The following is a 23,119-nucleotide window of genomic DNA, read 5'->3' as shown; positions in this document are numbered from 1 at the left end:
AGTGTCAAAGAGCCACAGTGAGTCACAGTGAGTATCAGAGAGTCACAGAGAGTCAGAAAAAGTCACAAAGATTCACAGCGAGTGTTAGAGAGTGTCAGCGAGTGTCTTCGAGAGTGTTGGAGAGTCACAGAGAGTGTCAGAGAATCAGAGAGAGTGTCAAAGAGTCACAGAGAGTTTCAGAGAGTCACAGAGTGTCTAAGAGTGACAGTGTCTCAGAGGGATTCACAAAGAGAGTCAGAGAGTACCAGAGAATGTCAGAGTCGCAAAGAGCCACAGGTAGTGTTCAAGAGTGTCATAGAATGTCTCGGAATGGGTCAGAACGTGTCAGGGAGTCACACAGAGTGTCAGAGAGTCGCACAGAGAGTCACAGAGAGTGCCTAAGTGTCAAGGAATGACAGGCAGAGTGACAGAGAGTGTCTCGGAGAGTGTGGGAGAGTCACAGAGAGTCACCAAGAGTGTCGGAGAATCTCAGAGAGTGTCAAAGAGTCACAGAGTGTCAGAGTGTTGCAAAGAGTGCCAGAGAGTGTCAGCGAGTCACAGAGAGTGTCAAAGAGCCATAGAGAGTGTCAGAGAATGTCACAGGGAGTCACAGAGAGTGTCAGCGAATGTCACGAAGAGACACACAGAGTGTCAGAGAGTGTCATAGAGTCACAGAGATTGTGAAAGAATCTCAGAGTGTCAAAGTGTTGCAGTGTATGTCAGAGCGTGTAGACGAGTCATAGAGTGTGTCGGAGAGTCACAGAGAGTGTCAAAGAGTCATAGAGAGTCACAAAGAGTTTCATACAGATCCAGAGTTCCAGAGAGTCACAAAGAGTGTCAAAGAGTCACAGAGTGTCAGAGAGAGTTACAAAGAGTTGACAGAGAGTGGTCAGAGAGTGGTCAGAGAGTGGTCAGAGAGTGGTCAGAGAGTGGTCAGAGAGTCCCGCAGAGAGTGCCGCAGAGTGTGCCTCAGAGAGTGTCGGAAATTGTCCTAGAGTGTCGGACAGTGTCAGAGAGTAACAGAGAGTGTCCGTGATTCACAGAGAATGTTAAAGAGTCACAGAGAATGTCAGAGAGTCACAGAATGCCAGAGAGATTCACAAAGAGTATTGGAGAGCGTCAGAGAGTGTCAGAGAGTCACAGGGAATGTCTAAGTGTCAAGGAGCTGGAAATGTGTTGCTGGAAAAGCGCAGCAGGTCAGGCAGCATCCAGGGAACAGGAGAATCGACGTTTCGGGCATAAGCCCTTCTTCAGGAGGAGGTTGAAGAGTTCATCCACTTCACCAACACCTTCCACCCCGACCTCAAATTCACCTGGACAGTCTCAGATTCCTCCCTCCCCTTCCTCGACCTTTCTACCGCCTCGTGCTCCCACGAGGAGGTTGAACAGTTCATCCACTTCACCAACACCTTCCACCCCGACCTCAAATTCACCTGGACAGACTCAGATTCCTCCCTCCCCTTCCTCGACCTTTCTACCGCCTCGTGCTCCCACGAGGAGGTTGAACAGTTCATCCACTTCACCAACACCTTCCACCCCGACCTCAAATTCACCTGGACAGTCTCAGATTCCTCCCTCCCCTTTCTCGACCTTTCTATGGGAATAACTAAGTGTCAAGGAGAGTCAGTGAGAGTCACAAACAGTCACAGAGCGCGCATGAGCGTGTCGGTGAGTCACAGATAGTGTCCAAGAGTCCCCAAAAATGTCAGAGAGTCACAAAGAGTGCCGAAGAGTCAAGGAGTGTCAGACAGATTCACAGAGAGTGTCACCGAGAGTGTTGGAGTGTCTCCAAGAGACTCAGATACTGTCAGAGTGTGTCAGAGAGAGTCTCTGAGAGTGTCAAAAAGAGTCTCAGAAAGAGTTGGAGATTCACAGAGACTGTCAGAGAGTCAGAGAGAGTGTCAGATAATTACAGAGATTGTCAAAGAGTCACAAAGAGTCACAGAGAGTGTCCGTGAGGGTCATAGAGTTTCAAAGAGTGTCAGGTAGAGTCACAGGGTGGGTCGGACAGAGTCACAGAGAGTATGAAAGAGTCACAGAGTGTGTCGAAGTGTCAAGGAGTGTCAGAGAGTCGCAAACAGTGTCAGAGAGTCTCCGAGAGTGTCAGAGAGTGTCGCAGAGAGTGTTGGAGAGTCGCAGAGAGTACCACAGTGTCCCAGAAAGCGTCAGAGAGTCACAGATAATGTCAGAGAGTCACAGAGTGTAGAAGAGAGTCCTAGACTGTCTAAGAGTCGCAGAGAATCACAGGGAGTGTCCGACAATCACAGTGATTGCGATAGAGTCACAGAGAGTGTCTAAGAGTCAATGAGTGTGAGACAGAGTCACGGAGAGTGTTAGAGATTGTCAGAGAGTGTCTGGGAGAATGTCAGAGAATGTCAGAGAATCACGGAGAGTGTCAGAGATTCACAGAGAATGTCAAAGAGTCACAGAGTGTCAGAGAGATTCACAAAGAGTGTCAGAGAGTGCCAGAGAGTCACAGAGAGTGTCTAAGTGTCAAGGGGTGTCAGTGAGAGTCACAAACAGTCACAGAGAGTGTCAGAGAGTGTCGGAGAGTCACAGATAGTGCCCGAGAGTCCCCGAAAATGTCAGAAAGTCACAAAGAGTACCTAAGAGTCAAGGAGTGTCAGAGTCACAAAGAGTCACAGAGAGTGTCACCGAGAAGGTTGAAGAGTCGCAGAGAGTCACCGGGTGTCACAATACTGTCAGAGTGTGTCTCCGAAAGTGTCAGAGATAGTCTCGGACAGGGATGGAGAGTCACGGAGACTGTCAGAGAATCAGAGAGAGTGTCAGACAATTACAGAGATTATCAAAGAGTCACAGAGAGTGTCCATGAGGGTCAGAGAGTTTCAAAGAGTGTCAAGTAGAGTCACAGGGTGGGTCGGAGTGAGTCACAGCGAGTGTGAAAGAGTCACAGGGTGTGTCTAAGAGTCAAGGAGTGTCAGAGAGAGTCAGAAACAGAGACAGTGTGTCCGAGAGTGTCATGCAGTGTCTCAGAGTGTCGGAGAGTCACAGAGAGTGTCACAGGGTCCCCGAAAGTTTCAGAGAGTCACAGGTAATGTCAGAGAGTCACAGAGTCGCAGTGAGGCACAGAGAGCGTCCGAGAGTCTCAGAGTGTCAGAGAATCACAGAGTGTCAAAGGGCCATAGAGAGTCACAGAGAGCGTCAGACAAAGTCAAAGAGTTCCAGAGAATCACAGAGAGTGTCTAAGAGTTCAGGAGTGTGTACACGGTTTGTGAGTTAACTTACTGCAGCAAAAGTCCTCAACGGAGGATTTGGGAATATTTCACGTAGTATGGTCAGTGGGGGCAAAAGTAAGCAAGTCCTTCTGTTCTGCAATGTTTCACAATACTACCTTTCCGGTGAACAGTCGAACAGACTAAATTATTGCGAAACAGAGACGGACGGCAAGCCGGTGTCTGCAACATACCATATTGGTTTGCACCACTTGGAAACAGACTCTTCGTCCATGCTGACCGCATAGCCTCAATTAAACAAGTCCCACTTACCAGCATTTGGTCCTATTGCTCTAAGAAGAAGAAGGGCTTATGCCCGAAACGTCGATTCTCCTGTTCCCTGGATGCTGCCTGACCTGCTGCGCTTTTCCAGCAACACATTTTCAGCTCTGATTTCCAGCATCTGCAGACCTCACTTTCTCCTATTGCTCTAAAGCCTTCCTATCCAGTCACTCATCCAGGTGCCTCCGCTACTTCCTCTGGGAGCTCATTCCAATCATGGATAACCTTCCGCGTGGGAAATGTGTGTCTGCTCCCTTTCAAATTTTAGCCTTCTCACCTTAAATCTATATTCTCTAGTTTTCAACTCGCCCTATCTTTTGCGGAAACAAACCCTTGAATATTAAGTTCATCTATCTCCCTCATGTCTTCATAAACCTTCGATGAGCTCATAACTCAGCCACTAACGCTGCTGGGAAAACTGTCCCAGCATATTCAGCCTCGCCCTACAGTTCAAACCTCGCAACCCGGACAACTTGTTTGTTTATATGTTATAAGCAATTTCAGGTAATTTTCTCAATTTTTCAATGATCCTAATTATGCTGGACATCATCGAGCTACTGGAAACAGAAAGATGAAGCGTTGAACGGATGCAAATTTCAGTGCTGGACGACTCTGAGTAGCTGCTCGGCGTGGGGCGTTGTTTTTTGGGGGTGGTGGTGGTGTACAGGTTATCGTATTCACTTCACGCGCGAAAGATCCCCGGTTCGCAACCAGACAGGAACAGCATTGATCTCGAAGGCAGTACTTTGGATTGGCGTGAACTGACCTTTTTTGCTCGCTACTCTCATCAGCAAACCTGGCTTTGAATTTGCTTTAGTGAAAAGGAATGCAATTCCATTTAATTACTGTGTGAAACATTGTGAAGTTCTTCTCCTCTCTGGTTCTGAATGTGCGCAGCGTGTCGAAGCGTGTCGTTACTGTTATCTGATCCTTCTGCTAAAAGCAGTACAGCATTTGGCTTCATTGCGCAGGCAGCCCGGTTCAAAGCCAAGGAGAAAGCTGATGTGCTAGTGTCACTGGGCACACCGGATTCCAGACGTATACTCTTTGTCAAATGTTTCCCAAAGTAGTCATTTCCAAGGTGGCTGCCGTTTTCCAAGGTGCGACCATCAACACCAGAAGTCTTGAATCATGTTTTGGAGTAGTTAGCGTGTTAATAGATGATTCCATCAGCAACAGGAATGAATGAGTTTGCAGTCTCAGATGAATCTCTGGACTTGTGCTGTCATAGAGCCACTAATATTAACGTGTGCCCCGAAATCTAAGCCATGTTGGTACTGAAACTGAGGAAATGAGAGACACTGGCTATTGAATGACAGCGTATCCATTTGGTTTTCTTTAAATAATAGATGAGCAGGAAAATGTAAACGGGGTGGGGGCAGGGGGATAACACAGCGAGGCGCATGCAGTTCTGGTGAAACCTCTTCTGTCTGATTCAGTCAGCCACAAGTGACGTGAAGGTCACATGCGGGAGAGCTTTTCACATCGAGACACTAGAACCCTCACATACAATTAGCACCACTTTGACATCTCGGAGGAGTTGGGCTCGGGAGGATCGCCTTTTGCCTTGTGTTGAGAAACTGCCTTTTGTGCATCGGTATTAAGCAGCATGGTATTTAGTAAAATTTCCCGAGTCGCTCCTCGCTGGTTGCCACACAGGTTTCCATCTCAGATGGCAGCCATGTGGCTCACGTTCAGGTGTGGGAAGCTCTGCAGAAAATTGAACGTTGAAGGTGAAAGACAAGTAAAGTGACAACTGGTACCGGCACTGACGTTCGAATAACCTCGCAATGTGAGCTGTCTTTCTCGGATTCTAATGCTAACTCAGCGTTTCAGGTGGAGAACATTCTTTGGGGCGCTTATTCTGCAAAACATACGAGGTAACTGTGACTATGCACCACGATATTATCTGGATTACGGCCTGCTCAGCTTTGTGCAATTTCCCTGTAGTCCGGTGTTTTTCACGTTGTGTGTAATCCTGAAATGTTGTTCTGCTTCGAGCAATGGGCAAAACCATTTAACAAATCAATAATCCTCATTCCCGTGATATCGTTCAGCTCATGGTTTCTTTGTCGAATCATAACCGAATATAGATTCTCCCACACACACACATTACACTTGTAGCTCAAGCGAATCTCAGATAATGGATTTTTTGTGTGGATTGAAGGGCTATCATTATCTGCTGTGAAATAGATATTGCAGCCGGGCATATCCCTGCAGCGATGCGAGCAGGATCGGGATGGCAGAACCTGTAAGTTTACTTGTGTTGTTTTGCAGGTGTACCGTTGAATATATACGAAAAGGGGCGCGTGGGGCGTCTGGTAGTGCGGCTGAACGGTCTAAGGCGCAGGGTTATGGCTCCAATCTCTAAAGAGTGTGGGTTCCCATCCCACACCTGCTCTACGTGTGAGTCGCCGTTTGTGTGTTAACACAACAGGCTCGGTCTCATTTTGGGAAATTTATCTTAGATGCAGGAGAGTGCAGACTCTCCACCAAGTCAGTATCTGTGCTGTCCTGATCACCTTCGCGCCCCACACGCAAAGTGCCAGCCTCAAGCAGCTCCAATGCTGGCCAAATTGTGTTGTTCCCTGTTTTCACTGAAACCGAAGGGAGATTGTTATTTCATCGCAGTTGTCAAATAAAATCCTGCAGTAACTCGATTCGTCCTTATTTGCTGATCTGACAAATGCAAAAATAATTCCAATGAATCGCGATGTCACATGTTCTTCAATGTCTCTCATTTCCTTCATTTTTGTGTTGGAGCCGGAGACTGGTGATTCGCTGTAGGCATTCCTGCATTCTTGATCAGAAGGGCAAGCTAATCTAATCGAGACTGTGACTGGTAAGAATCACTTTTCATGGTCCATTCTTATTGTGTTCTTCTTATCCTCCCACTTCAGCGCTTTCTGCGAAGTCTGGGGTCGGGGGTTGTGAGCATCTGTAAGAGAGAGTATATATGTGTGGTCAGTGAGTGCAAAGTGGTCTAAATCTGTGAGAAGTTGCATGTGTGAGTGTGGGAATGTGTGTATCTGCATGTGTGTGTGTGTCTGTGTGCATGTCTCTGTGCCTGTGTTTAATCGTGTGTGCAGGGGTGTGACAAATTGCACGGTTAAGGTGAAAGACAAGGAAAATGGTAACTCATACCGTCTCTGGGGTTCGGACAGACTCGCAATGTGATCTGTCCTTCTCGGATTCTAATGCTAATTCAGCTTTTCAGGTGGAGAACATTCTTTGGGACGCTTTTTCTGCAAAACTAGCATTATGCTTCTACTATGTGATCCCCAAACCATTAAACTCTGCTCACACTGCCAATCGAAGTGAACAGAATCATGATGGACCTGAAGTTCGTTAGAGTGAAATCAGTCACAAATGATTTGGCTTTGACTCCAAATGTTCCAGTTGCAATTTGCTACCTTAGAATTGCAAATCAAGATTCAGAGTCACCAACTTGTACAGCACGGAAACAGGCTCTTTGATTAAGTCCCTAGCATCAACCAGGTAGCCTAGATAAATCTAATCCAATTTGCCCGCATTTGGCCTATATCCCAAAAGCCTTTCAAATGTTGTAATTGTACCTGCCTCCACCACCACCTCTGGCAACTCATTCCATGCACGTCCCATGATCTTCATGAAAAAGAGTTATTGGTTATTGTCATGTTGACAGCGCCCTTTTAAACTAAATGGTTTAATATTATCTTTACAATCAGAAAGCATTGTCTAAAATATAAAAAAAAATCAAAGAACTTCCTCACCTGCTCTACTCCTCATAGTATTAATGAAACTTATCCATTTCAGTTTATGCTCAAGTCTCACGGATTTACAGAAATGCATCTGAATAGCAAATTGAATCATTTGGATTCTTTCTTGCTGGGGATGGTCCCTCCAGGTAGGGTTATATCTTTTATATCACTTGACACTTCTCATTCCAAGCCTAAACTTCTTTGAATATTGTCACGGATTGCTTCAGTGTCTGAGTAACTGAAAATTAGGCACCCAATTAGATGTGCCACCACAACTGGCCTGATGATTGATAGAAGATGATTGACCAAACCAAGCATTGGCTGTGGTCAGGTGGGAGACGATTGTGAGGAACTCCCATGGAAAAGTTGTACTGCTGAGATGATAGGTCTTTGGCCACCAGAAACATTTCAATTTGTGATATGGATAACTCGAACCAATGGACAATGTATCGCCTGATTTTCGTTGACTTCTGTTTTAGGTGCTCCCTCAGCTGTATTAGATCAAATGTTGCAAAGAGCTCTCACTCTCTCTTGCCTTTTCTGTTCAGTTTCTTTGTCCATGCTCTTCTGTAACAAGACTGTAATGAGTTCCAGACTTGTGTGGCCGCAGGATCGAACTGAGAGCATATTCAGTAGATTGTTGTGAAATATTTACCTCTTGATACTTGCCTCTTAACTCTCTCAATGTCAGAGCAATACAAGAACAGCTTGATTAGTGCATGGTGTTGCATCTGAAGCATCCGCTGGATTCAGGACAATTGGAGTAAATAGTACTTCTGGTTGTTTCTTGATATTACATGGAACAAGTAAAATCATTTGAAGACAGACATTTGTAGTTCAGGTTAGTTCTGGAAGAGGCTGTTCCCTCTTTTACTCTTTCTGTTCAATATTATTCAAAGACCAAACGCTGTTGCTCCCTCCAGTGTTTCAAAATATATTCAGCGCAATCAGGTGGCCTCAATAGGCATGGTCTTTTAATCAGAGAAATCTGTTCAAATTGTAAAGCAGTGGAACCACTCAGAGCGCATTCAGTCAACAACAAGAATGATTGGATTCGCAGGCACAGAACGACTGTGAGTCTTAATGTTCTGGATAGTCACTAACATTAAAGTGAGTTTTTAATTTATTTTCTTTTCAAAATCATTTCAAAACCCACTTTATTGTCAGTGACACTCTAGAAAATCAAGACTCTTAGTTTATCTGCACCTGAAAATCCATCAATTCTGATGTCCATTTTCTTCCTACCTTCAAGGCAATGGTGTATGAAAGCTACCAACTCCCCCTGAATTCCATGCAATCTAACCTTCTTAGCAGGGGAATTGACTTTTCCAGCATATGGTGGAAATATCAATTCTGCTGCTGCTCGAATGCTGCCTGACTGGTTGTGCTTTTCCAGCGCTACACTCTTCGAATCTGATCTCCTGCATCTGAAGTTCTCACTTCATCTTCGACTGCATCTACCACCCTGCCCTTCTCAACCTTCTTGATCACCTCATTGAAGAATGCTCACAAATTTGTGAGGTATGATCTCTCACACACAAAGTCATGCTGACTGCTCCTAATCAAACCCTGTCTTTCCAAATGCATGCATATATAATCTCTCAGAATCTTCTCAAGTAACTTACATATCACAGATTTGAGACTTACTGGCCTTATAGTTTCCAGGATTTTCTTTGCAGTCCTTCTTGAATAAGAGCAAAATATTCACTACTCTCCAGTCTTCCGTGACGTCACCTGCGGCTAACAATGATGCAAGCATATCAGCCAGGGATGTTGCATTTTCTTCTGTAGCTTCTTGCAGGGCTCTTCGATATATCTGGTCAGGACCAGGACCAGGAGGTTTATCCACCTTCATACAATCTAATACATACAACACTTCCTCTATTTTCGTATCCCAAGAGGTCATCACTAACTTCGTTAAGTTCCCAAGTCTCCATGCGAAGCACAGAGGAGAAATATTCATTGAGGACCTCACCCATCTCCTGCAGTTCTACACCTAAATGTCCACTTTGGTCCTTGAGGGGTCCTATTCTCTGTCTAGTTTTTTTTCCTTTGATATACTTAAGCAACCCCATTGGATTCACCCTAATCTTCTCAGCCAAGACTATCTGGTGCCCTATTTATACCTTCCTGATTTCCTTCTTGAAATCCCCTGCAAACCTCCCTTGGTCCCAACTGCCTGTACCTGAGCCATACCCCCGTTTCTTCTGGTCAAAGCCTTAATAGCTCTTGTCATCCAGAGTTCCCTATTCCTGCCAACCTTGCCTTTCACCCTCGCAGGAACATGTAGACCTTGAACACCAGCTATCTCATGTGTAAAGGCCTTCCACTGATGGCTGATCATTTTATGGCTTTAATTCCACTTACCCGTCCTCTCACCATAACCCTTAATTCCTTTACTGTTCAAAACGTTATCGATCTTAGCTTTAAAAACATTCAACGAGAAAGTCTCAATGAGTTCACAGATTCACAATCCTCTGGGTGAACAAATTCTGTCTCCATTCAATCCTAAATCTGCTCCCCCAAATTTTGAGGCTAAGCCCAATTGTCCTGTTGGAGGTGCCAGTGTTGGATTGGGGTGCACAAAGATGTAAATCACACAACACCAGATTATAGTTCAACAGGTTTAATTGGAAGCACCAGGTTTCGGAGTGCCACTCCTTCATCAGGTGGTTGTGGAGCACACAATTGCAAGAAACAGAATTTATAGCAAATGTTTACCGTGTGATGTAACTGAAATTACATATTGATAAATGTCTTGATTATTTGTTAAGTCTCTCATCTGTTACAATGACCTGTTAGTTTCACTTCTTTCATATGTAAATCACAAAAGTTTTTTTTTAACAAATTACATTCTCAGGCTAACTGTAACAATTGGTTTCAGCCCAGATAATTTGTTGAAGGTGTTTGCCCCTTGTGTGCTGTTGTCCGTGCCATAATGTTTAGACTGATTCTAATCAGAACAAAATGAGTCTTACATCAATTCATGCAGTTTGTGAGCAAAGTACAATATAACTCTGCAAGTAAATATTCACCCCACAAACGTATATATGTATGTGTGGATGTGGATGTGTGCGTGTATGTGTGTCTGGGGTGGGAGTTGTGAGTGTCTGTGAGAGAGGGTATGTGTGTGTGAGTGTAAAGGGGTCTAAGTCTATGAGAGGTTGCATGTGTGAGTGTGGGAGTGTGTATGTGTGTCTGTTGGAGTGTGTGTGTGTCGTTGAGTGCGTGTGTGTATGTGTGTGTATAGGAATGTCTGCGTGTGTGTCTAGGAATATGTGTGTGTGTAGGTGTGTGTGCATAGGTGTGTGTGTATAGGAGTGTCTGTGTGTGTGTATAGTGCAAAAGGTCACATGTATCGTGACAAAAACCCACGGTCCCAGTTGAGGCCCTCCCTATGGGTACCGAACAGAGCTATCAACCTCTGCTCAGCCACGTTTCGCTGCTGCCTGTCCCGAAATCCGCCTTGGAAGATGGTCACCTGAAGGTCCGAGGTCGAATGTCCTGGACAGCAGAAGTGTTTTCCAACTGGGAGGGATCACTCCTGTCTATTGATTATCATGCGGTGCCCATTCATCCATTGCCGTAGCCTCTGCTTGGTTTCACCAATGTACCATGCCTCAGGGCATCATTGCCTGCAATGTATGAGATAGACAATTTTAGCTGAATCGCTTGAATACCTGCCACATACGTGGTGGGAGGTGTCTCCACACGTTATGGTGTTATCCATGTCCACACTCTGACACGTCCAATTGTCCTGGTTTCACCCGCCAGTGGAAACAACCTATACACTTCTACCCTACTTATTCCATTCATAATTTTAAATGTTTCTATAAGATTCTTCCCATTCTTCATAATTCCAATGAATATAATCCCAGTCTACTCACTCTCTCCTCATAAGCCAACCCCCTCAATTCTGGAATCAATCCAGCGAACCTCCTCTGCACCCGCTGTAGTACCAATAACCTGTACATCCTTTCTCAAGTACGGAGATTAAAACTGCAGGCTGTACTCCAGGTGTTACCTCACCAACGCCCTACGCAGCTTCAACATAACCTCCCTGCTTTTAAACTTATTCCCTTTTGCAACGAAGGCCAAGATTCCATTTGCCTTCTAAATTACCTGTTGTACCTGCAGACTAACCTTCTGTGATTCGTGCACAAGGACAACCTCTGCACAGCAGCATGTTACAATTTTTTTACCAGGAGAAAGCGAAGACTTCAGATGCTGGAGGGTCAGAGTCAAAAAGTGGCACTGGAACAGCATAGAAGGTCAGGCAACATCTGAGGAGCAGGAGAGTCGATGTTTCGGGCATAAGTCCTTCATCAGGAATGTCCTGATGAAAGGCTTATGCCTGAAATGTCAACTCTTTCCCTCCTCAGATGTTGCCTGACCTGCTATGCTTTTCCAGCAACCCACTTTTTGACATTTTTTTCACCAAGTCACAGTCCTTTTTACTGTTATTCCAACCAAAAGGGATGACTTCACATTTACTAACATTGTACTCCATCTTCCAGAACTTTTCCCAATCGAACTATCGATGCTCCTCTGCAAATGTTCACAGTCCTCTACACACTTTGGTCTATCACTCATTTTAGTATCATGTGCAATCTTTGCCACACGACACATGGACCCCAACTGCAAATCATCAAGGTAAATTGTGAATAATTCTGGACCCAACACTGATCCCTCAGGCACACCATCTGTCACTGGTCTCCAGTCGGAAAAGTGGGTTTCCTCCGGGTGCTCCGGTTTCCTCCCACAGTCCAAAAGATGTGCAGGGTCAGGTGAATTGGCCATGCTAAATTGCCCGTAGTGTTAGGTAAGGGGTAAATGTAGGGGTATGGGTGGGTTTCGCTTCGGCGGGTCGGTGTGGACTTGTTGGGCCGAAGGGCCTGTTTCCATACTGTAATGTAATCTAATCTAATCTAATCTCACACCTTGATCCCCGCTCTTTGCTTCCTGTTAGTTAAGTAATCCTGTGTCCATAGATTATAGTCTATCTCCATTAGCAGGGATCAAACCTGCCGTGACATTTCACCATTTTGAATGTCATTTCCCATCTCACCAGGCTGTTCACTATTCTGGTCACATGCCTCTATTATTGCAGCTTGCGGTGTTAGATTTGGAGGTATGTGAGCACTTTGGTGTTAGTGCCTACAATTCAGTTATGTTTACTTTAGTGATGGAAAGGGATAGGTATATACTGCAGGGCAAGAGTTATAGCCGAGGGAAAGGCAATACGATGCAATTAGGCAAGAATTAGGATGCATAGAATAGGGAAGAAAAATGCAGGGAATGGGTACAATAGAAATGTGGAGCTTATTCAATGACCAGCTACTGCATGTCCTTGATAAGTATGTATCTGTCTGGCAGGGAGAAAGTGATTGAGTGAGGGAGCCGTGGTTTACTAAGGAAGTTGAAGCTCTTGTCAAGATGAAGAAGAAGGCTTATGTTAGGATGTACAAAGTTAGAAATCACACAACACCAGGTTATAGTCCAACAGGTTTAATTGGAAGCACACTAGCTTTCGGAGCGACGCTCCTTCATCAGGTGATTGTGGAGGGCTCGATCGTAACACAGAATTTATAGCAAAAATTTGCAGTGTGATTTAACTGAAATTATACATTGAAGAATTGAGTGTCTGTTAAGCCTTTCATCTGTTAGAATACAGTGATAGTTTCACTTCTTTCATGTGTAAATCACAAAACCCTTTTTTTTAAAAGTTGCATTCTCGGGTTAGCTGCTAACAATGGTGATAGCTAGACAATATGTTGAAGGTGTTAGCCCCCTGTGTTCTCTGTCTATGACCTGATGTTTAGATTGATTCCAATCTAAAAAGTTAGATAGCCGAGTTTTACATAGATTCATGCAGTTTTTTAGCTCAAGAGTTCTACATGAATGTATGTGGTTTTTGAGCAAAGTGCAATGTAATTCTGCAAGTACCAAAAAAATTCACCACACAAAATATATGTGTGCATGTGGGTCTCTGTCTGTCTGTGTGTGTGTCTGTCTGGGGTGGGAGTTGTGAGTGTGAGAAAGTGTGTGTGTGTGTGTGAGAAAGTGTGTGTGTGTGCACGCCAAGAACAAAAAAATGGAGAAGCTTGGCATTCTTACCAGTAATAGCAAAGCCCACCCTGGAACCACAGTAGACAACATTATCATTGCGGGGAAGTCTATTGTCAACTTATCGGACAACACCCTTCGACCGGAAGAGATTGTAGTCCTAAGTAGGGGTCTCAACTTCTGCCCCACCACCAAAATGGACCCGTTGGTTCTGGCAGCAGACACAGAGGAGTTCATCAGACGAATGAGACTCCGGGAATTCTTTCAAGGTGCCGGCAGTGATCCCACTGAGCCCACTGATGAACTGGAACAGTCATCTCAGGGATCTGTAGAGGAGCGACAAAAGAAGGTGTCAACATGGACCCCACCGGAGGGCCACTGCCCTGGGCTTGACATGTATGCTCAAACTGTCAGGAAATATATAAATGCCAGATTCATCAGCCGTACCCATAAGGTAGAGCAAAACATCATCCGTTCCCAACGCAATACCATCCAGGCTCTCACAACCAATCACAACATTGTCATCAAACCAGCAGATAAAGGAGGAGCCGTTGTCATTCAGAATAGAACAGATTACCGCAAGGAAGTGTACCGACAACTAAACAACCAGGAACACTACAGGCAACTACCAGCTGATCCGACCAAAGAACATACCCGAGAATTAAACACACTGATCAGAACTTTGGATCCAGTCCTTCAGAGTTCCCCACGCGCCCTCATCCCACGTACTTCTCGTGTAGGCGACTTCTACTGCCTTCCAAAGGTACACAAAGCCAATACACCGGGACGTCCCATCGTGTCGGGAAATGGGACCCTCTATGAGAATCTCTCTGGCTATGTGGAAGGCATCTTGAAACCTATTGTACAGGGGATACCCAGCTTCTGTCGCGACACTACGGATTTCTTACAGAAACTCAGCACCCATGAACCAGTCGAACCGGGTACATTTCTCGTCACAATGGACGTTTCCGCACTCGACACCAACATCCCCACAAGGATGGCATCGCAGCAACAGTACTCAACGCCAACAACTGCCAGTCTCCAAACACCATCCTACAACTCATCCGCTTTATCCTCGATCATAACGTCTTCACCTTTGACAACCAATTCTTCATCCAGACACACGGAACAGCCATGGGGACCAAATTTGCACCCCAATATGCCAACATTTTTATGCACAGGTTCGCACAAGATTTCTTCTCTATGCAGGATCGCCAACCGACATTGTACACCAGATACATTGATGACATTTTCTTCCTCTGGATCCATGGCAAGGAGTCACTGATAAAACTACACAGTGACGTCAACAAATTTCATCCCACCATCAAACTCACCATGGACTACTCTCGACTGTCTGGCTCATTCTCAGTACTTCCCAGGGGCTGAAAAATGATGCCATATTCTTGGTGACCTGTAACACATTATCAATGAGGATGAGCACCTCACCAAGACCTTGCCCACACCTCCACTACTTGCCTTTAATATAACCGCCAAACCTCAAACAGATCATTGTTCATAGCAAACTGTCCGGCTCTCAGGACAACTCCATACAACCCTGTCACGGTGGACGCTGAAAGATGTGTCAGATTGTGGACATAGATACCACTATTACGTGTGGGAACACCTCCTACCCGTGTACATGGCAGGTACTCATGTGACTCAGCCAACATTGTCTATCTTATACGTTGCAGGCAGGGATGCCCAGAGGCATGGTACATTGGGGAAACCGAGCAAAGGCTACGACAACGGATGAATGGGCACCGCACAACAATCAACAGACAGGAGGGTTCCCTCCCAGTTGGGGAACACTTCAGTGGTCCAGGACATTCAGCCTCGGACCTTCGGGTGACTATCCTCCAAGGTGGACTTCGGGACAGGCAGCAGAGGAAAGTGGCCGAGCAGAGGCTGATAGCTAAGTTCGGTACCCATAGGGAGGGCCTCAACCGGGACCTTGGGTTATGTCACATTACAGGTGATCACCATTGCACTACACACACACACACTCTTACATATACACGTACACAGATACACACAGACACGCACACAGACACCCACACACACCCTTATAGACACACACACTCCCACACATGCACCCCTTCACAGACGTAAAACACTCTGCACTCACTACACACACACACACACACTTTCTCACACTCACAACCCCCACCCCAGACAGACACACACACAGACAGACAGAGACCCACATGCACACATATATTTTGTGTGGTGAATTTTTTTGGTACTTGCAGAATTACATTGCACTTTGCTCAAAAACCACATATATTCATGTAGAACTCTGAGCTAAAAAAAACTGTATGAATCTATGTAAAACTCTGTTATCTAACTTTTTAGATTGGAATCAATCTAAACACCAGGTCATAGACAGAGAACACAGGGGGCTAACACCTTCAACATATTGTCTAGCTATCACCATTGTTAGCAGCTAACCCGAGAATGCAACTTTTTAAAAAAAGGGCTTTGTGATTTACACATGAAAGAAGTGAAACTATCTAACAGATGAAAGGCTTAACAGACACTCAATTCTTCAATGTATAATTTCAGTTAAATCACACTGCAAATTTTTGCTATAAATTCTGTGTTACGATCGAGCCCTCCACAATCACCTGATGAAGGAGTGTCGCTCCGAAAGCTAGTGTGCTTCCAATTAAACCTGTTGGACTATAACCTGGTGTTGTGTGATTTTTAACTTTGTACACCCCAGTCCAACACCAGCATCTCCGAATTATGTTAGGATGAGATGTGATGGTTTGAGAGGTAGAAGTTAGCCAGGAAAAACCTAAGTAGAGAGCTCGGGAGAGCCAAGAAGGGAAGTGAGAAGTCATTGGCAGATAGGATTAAGGAAAACCCTAAAGCTTTCTATAGCTATATTAGGAATAAAAGAATGATGACAGTAAAATTAGAGCCAATCAATCATAGTAGTGGCAAGTTATGCATGGAGTCAGAGGAGTTAGGGAAGCTCTAAATGAATGCTTTTTTGTAAGTAGTCACACTAGAAAAAGTCAATGTGGTCGAGGGGAATACTGAGCTACAGGCTACTAAGTTTGAAGGGATTGAGGTGCATAAGGAGGAGATGTTATCTATTCTGGAAAGTGTAAAAATAGTGAAACTGGATGGAATTTGTCCTAGGATTCTCTGGGAAACCAGGGAGGAGACTGCCAAGCCTTTGGCTTTGATCTTTATGTTGTCATTGTCTACAGGAATAGTACCAGAGACTGGAGGGTAGCAAATGTTGTTCCCTTGTTCAAGAAGGGAGTAGAGACAACCCTGGAAACTGTACACTTGTGAGCCTTACCTCGGTTGCGAGTAAAGTGTTGGAAAGGGTTACAAGAGATAGGATTTATAATCTAGAAAGGATTGGAAAACCACAGCAGGTCAGGCAACATCCGAGGAGCAGGAAACTCGACATTTCGGGCAAAAGCCCTTCATCAGTGATTAAAGCATGCTGGGAAATATAAACGCCTGATGGACAATAATATGATGTGATTAGCCAATATAAACTTATGATGGACAATCATATGATATCATTAGGAAATATAAATTTATGATGGACAATTGTGATGCGATTAGGCAAGATTTAGGATGCATAGGATGGGGAAGAAAACTGCAGGGGATGGGCACAATTGAAATGCGGAGCTTGTTCAAGGAACAGCTACTACCTGTCCTTGATAAATATGTACCTTTAAGACAGGGAGGATATGGCCGAGCAAGGGAGCCGTGGTTTACCAGAGAAGTTGAATCTCTTATCATGCGGAAGAAAAATGCCAATGTTAGGGTAAGATGTGAACGCTTAATTAAGGCACTTGAGAATTACTAGTTAGCCAGGAAAGAGCTAAAGAGAGAGCTAAGAAGAACCACGCGGGAACATAAGTAGTTAACAGATAGTATCAAGGAAAGCCCTACAGTTTTCTGTAGGTATGGCAGGAATAAAAGAATAACGAGAGTAAGATTAGGGCCAATCAAGGACAATAGTGGGAAGTTGTGCATGGAGTCTGAGTAGATAGGACAAGTGCTAACTGAATACTTTTCATCAGTATTCACACTGGAAAAAGACAACGTTGTCGAGGAGAATACTGAGATACAGGCTTCTAGACAAGATGAGATGGAGGTTCATGAGGAGGTGTTAGCAATTCTAGGAAGTGTAAAAAAGATAAATCTTCTGGGCCGGATGGGATTTATCCTAGGATTCTCTGTGAAGCCAGGCAAGAGATTGCAGAGCTTTTGGCTTTGATCTTTATGTCGTCATTGTCTACAAGAATAGGGTCAGAAGACTGGAGGATAACAAATGTTATCCCCTTGTTCAAGAAGGTGAGTAGAAACAACCTCCGTAAGGATGGACCATTGAGCCTTACATCGATTGTGGGTAAAGTGTTGAAATAGGTTATAAGAGATATGATTTATAATCATCAAGAAAGGAATACATTGATTAGGGACCATCAACATGTTTTTTGACGGGTAGGTCGTGCCTCATAAACCTTATTGAGTTCTTAGAGAAGATGACCCGACAGGTAGATGAGGATAAAGCTGTTGATTTCGTGTATATGAATTTTGATAAGGTTTTAAAAAGGCATTTGATGAGGTTCCCCATGATAGCCTATTGCACGAATGGCAGATGGCGGCTTCAACAGCTGCACTCAGCAGGGAATTCCAGATGCACAACCCTTAAGCTGAAGAAGTTCCTCCTCAACACAATCCTAAATCTGATAGCCCTTATTTTGATGCTATGCGCTCTAGTTTGACCCCCCCCCCCCCCCCAGTGGAAATAAAGTCCCTGCTTTTATCTTGTCTATTCCCTTCAGAATTTTATCTTTTTCATATAGGATCCCCATTCTTCAAAATTCCAAAGAATATAGTATCAATCCACTCAATGTTTCCTCATTAGGCAAAACTCTCAGCTCCCAACTCAAACTGATGAACCTCCTCTGTACTCCTTCCAGTGCCAGTTCATCCTTGTTGAAGTAAGGAGATCAAAGTTACACATAGTACTCCAGGTGTGGCCTCACTAGCACCCTATACAGCAATAGCATAACCTCCCTGATTAGTAACTCTGCCCCTCGAGCAATGAAGGACAATATTCCCTTCGCTGCCTTTATCACCTGCTGCACTTGCAAACCAACTTCCTTTGATTCATGAACAAGCATACCCAGCTCCCTTTGCACAGCGGCATGCTGCAATATTTCACCATTTAAATAATAGTCCAGTTTGTTGTTATTCCTACCAACATGGATGACATCACATTTCCCAACATTGTACACTATCTGTCTGACCCTTGCCCATTCACTTAACCTCTGCAGACTTAGTGGCGTCTGTACATTTTGCTCTACCACTGATCTTAATGTCGTCTGTGAACTCTGACACACTACACTTGGTCCCCAACTCCAAATCATCTGCATAAATTGTAAACAAATTTAGTCCCAACACTAATCCAAACATCCATTTATCCTGGCTCTTTACTTTGTGTTAGGTAACCAATCCTCTTTCCATGCTAATACATTACCCATAATGCCATGCATCTTATACAGCAGCCTTTTGTGTGGCAACTTGTCGAATGCCTTCTCTAAATCCAGATACACCACATCCACTGGGACCTCAGTGTCCAATGCACATAATATCCTCAAACATTTCCAGTAAATTAATTAAACATGAACTGTCTTTCATGAATCCATGCTGTACCTGCTGAATAGGACAGTTTCTACCAGATAGCTTGTTATTTCTTTTCCTTGAGAGATTCAAACATTTTCCCCACTACAGAACTTAAGCTAATGGGTCCTTTTATTAAAAGAAAGCAGCATCATATTTGCAGCTTTCCAATCTGTCAGAACCATCCCAGAGTACAGTAAATTTCAGTGAATTATCTCAAGTGCATTTGGTATTTTCCTCCACCATCTCTTTTAGTACCCTGGGATGCATTTCATCACTGATCGGAGACCCATCTAACTTTAGGCTGTTATCTATCCCAACACTACCTCTTTATTGATAATGATTTCTTTCCCTGTCCCCATCTGCCATTGTCTCTTTTTACGTGCCTATGGAGACAATGAGAATACACAGACAATGTTTCTGTTGCGGCAAGGCTGGTAGGTGTAGGGAATGATGTATGATTGAGAAATTCAGGCTCTGGTCAAGAAAATAAAGGAAGGATATGGTATGTACAGACAACTGGGTTTGAGTGAAGCCCTACAGGAGTATAAGGGCAGTAGGAGTATACTCGAGGGAAACCAGGAGGGCAAGAAGGGGACAAGAGAAAGCTTTGGGAAATAGATTTAAGGAGAATCCAAAAATATTCTCCAAATACATTAAAGGCAAAAGATTAACCAGGCAGAGAATAGTGATACTCAAAGATCAACAAGGCTGTCTATGGACTTGCAGGAGATGGGAGAGACACTATCCAAGTATTTCATGTCAGATTTTACTGAAAGAAGATATGGAAGCCAGAGAGTTTGGAGAAATAAATAGTGATAAATTGACAAGTGTCCATATTACAGAGGAGTGGTACTGGATGTCTTATAATGCATCAAAATGGACCAGTCGCTGGTACCTGATCATGTGTATCTAAGAACTTTGTGGGAAGCTGGGGAAGTGATTGATGGGCCACTTGCTGAGACATTTGTATCATCAGTAGCCACAGGTGAGGTGCTGGAAGACAGGTTCATTATTTGCGAAAGGCTAGGGAATAATACACCAGTGAGCCTGAAGTCAGTGGCAGGCATTTCAGTGGCACACTGGTTAGCACTACTGCCTCACAGTGCCAGAGACCCGGGTTCAATTCCCGCCTGAGGCAACTGTCTGTGTGGAGTCTGCACGTTCTCCCTGTGTCTGCGTGGGTTTCCTCCGGGTGCTCCAGTTTCCTCCCACAGTCCAAAGATGGGCAGATCAGGTGAATTGGCCATGCTAAATTGCCCATAGTGCTAGGTGAAGGGGTAAATGTAGGGGAATGGGTTTGGGTGAGTTGCTCTTCGGAGGTTGGTGTGGACTTGATGGGCCGAAGGGCCTGTTTCTACACTGCAAGTGATCTAATGTTTTGGAAGGGTTTCCAAGGGATGTGATTCACATGTATTTGGAAAGGCAAGAAATGATTAGGGATAGTCAGCATTGGTTTGTGCATGGAAATAACTAACCTGGACTTCAGAAAGACATTCAACAAGGTTCCACAAAACAGACTGGTTCACCACTTAGACAGTATGGAATGCAGGGAGAACTATCCATTTGGATACAAAATTGGCTGGAAGATTGGAGACAGAGGATAGTGAGGGAGGGTTGCTTTTCAGACTGGAGGCCTGTGATAGCAATATGTGTAAGGATTGGTGTTGGGTCCACTGCTTTTCATCATCTATATAAATGATTTGCATGTGAATACAGGAGGTACAGTTAATAGGTTTATAGTAGACACCAAAACAGTCTACCGTTCCCTAGCTCATCCTTACCACACTTCTTAAACAGTGGCACCACGTTTGCCAACTTCCAGTCTTCCAGCACCTTACCTGTGACTATCAATGATGCAAATATCTCAGCAAGAGGCTGAGCAATCACTTCTCTTGCTTCCCACGGAGTTTTCAGGTACACCTGATCAGGTCCTGGGGATTTATCCACCTCTATGCATTTCAAGACATCCAACACTTCCTCCTCTGTAATTTGGAAATTTTGTAAGATGTCACCATCTATTTCCCTACAGTCTATATCGTCCATGTCCTTCTCCACAGTAAATACTGATGCAAAATACTTGTTTAGTATTTCCTCCATTTTCTGAGGCTCAACACAATGGCCGCCTTGCTGATCTTTGAGGGGCCCTATTTTCTCCCTAATTACCCTTTTGTCCTTAACATATTTGTAAAAATCCTTTGGATTGTCCTTAATTCTATTTGCCAAAGCTATCTCATGTCCCCTTTTTGCCCTCCTGATTTCCCTCTTAAGTATACTCCTACTTCCTTTATACTCTTCTAAGGATTCACTCGATCGATCGTGTCTATATCTTACTACGCTCACATACCTTGACGGTAAAGGTCTTAGCTATTTACCCCATCCATGCTCCTCACTATTTTGTAAACTTTGATAAGGTTGCATCTCAGCCTCCAATGCTCCAGGGAAAATAGTCCCAGCTTGTTCAGCCTCTACCTACAATTCAAAACTGTCAAACCAAACAACATCCTTGTAAATCTTTCCTGAGCCTTTCCAAGTTTCACAACATATTTCCTATAACAGGAATACCAGAATGGAACACAGTACGGGTATTCCAGAAGTGGCCTCATCATTATCCTGTTCAGCAACAACGTGATTTGCCATCTCCTATACTCCTGAACTGAAAATGTGTTGCTGGAAAAGCGCAGCAGGTCAGGCAGCATCCAGGGAACAGGAGAATCGATGTTTCGGGCATAAGCCCTTTTCCAGCAACACATTTTCAGCTCTGATCTCCAGCATCTGCAGACCTCACTTTCTCCTCCTTTATACTCCTGAACTGCCTAATAACAGCTGGCGTACCAAACACTGCCTTCACTGTCCTGTCTACTGCAACTGCACTTTCAAGGAACTGTGTACCTGCACTTCCAGGTCTCTTTGTTCTGCAATACCCCAGCAGGGCCTTACCATGAGGTATAAGTCCTGCTCTGATTTGGTTTTCCAAAATGCTGAACCTCACATTTATCTAAATTAAGCTCCATCTGTCACTCCTCAGTGCATTGGCCCATCTGATCTAGATCCCGTTGTACTCAGGTAACTTGCTTCATTGTCCACTGCACCTCCAATTTTGTGTAATCTGCAAATTTACTAATTATATAAGCTATGATAACATCCAAATCATCCAAATATCTAATCTTTGATCATAATTGTAAGCATGGTGGCTCAGTGGTTAGGTCTGGTGCCTCACTGTGTCAGGGACCTGGGTTCGATTCCAGCCTTGGATGACTCTCTGTGTGGAGTTTGCACGTTCTCCCTGTGCTTGCATGCGTTTCCTCTGGGTGCTCTGGTTTCATGCCATAACCTAAAGATGTGCAGGTTGAAAATTGATTTTACATTTCTCGGATTTCACTTCTTACATGATGGTTTAAGTTTGCTTCAACAAGGTTTCAATAACCTATTCCATTTTTCATTCTGGCCGATTAAAGTTTTATTCTTCCATGGAGGGAAGACAGCTGCACATCCTGGTCACGCTGGGAAAGAAACTATGATAGGAGATGTGGTTGGACAGGATCCAGAATGGATGGAGAAATACAAAGATGGGCAGACATCTTTGGTACAGGGGGAGATGGCAGGGGTTCCGATGGACGCAAGGGGTGATGGCTGACCAGCGTGTTCAACCACAAAACCAATTAATGGACATTTTGACCATGTGTGGACAGATTTGATTTGAATTGAATTGAATTTATTGTCACGTGTACCAAGGCACAGTGAAAAGCTTTGTCTTGCGAGCAATGCATGCAGATCACACAGTTAAATAGCATAAATGAGTTAATAACAGGTAAACCGCAACAAAAACAAAAACATAGGTACAGGCGCATGCTAATTGTTTGTGCGTCCATTCATTATTCTAACAACAATAGGATTGAAACTGTTTCGAAACTGGCTGTTGGGTATTTTCAGTATTCTGTATCTTCTCTCCAATGGCAGAGATTGCAGAAAAGCATTGCCAGGGTGGGGTGGATCTTTGAGAATGCTGGCAGCCTTTCCTTGACAGTGGGTCTGGCAGATGGATTCTATAGAGGTAGGAAGGCCTTTGTGATTTTCTGGGCTGAGGTCACCACTCTCTGTAACCATCTCCAATCTTGAATGGTATAGTTGCCAAACCTGGTAGTGATACATCCAGACAGA

The sequence above is a fragment of the Chiloscyllium plagiosum genome, unplaced genomic scaffold (assembly GCF_037043375.1).
Source record: "Chiloscyllium plagiosum isolate Xiang-an unplaced genomic scaffold, Cpla_swu_hap1 HiC_scaffold_34, whole genome shotgun sequence".
Lineage (NCBI taxonomy): Eukaryota > Metazoa > Chordata > Chondrichthyes > Orectolobiformes > Hemiscylliidae > Chiloscyllium > Chiloscyllium plagiosum.
The sequence above is the reverse complement of the archived record's forward strand: the minus strand, read 5'-3'. Positions refer to the sequence as shown.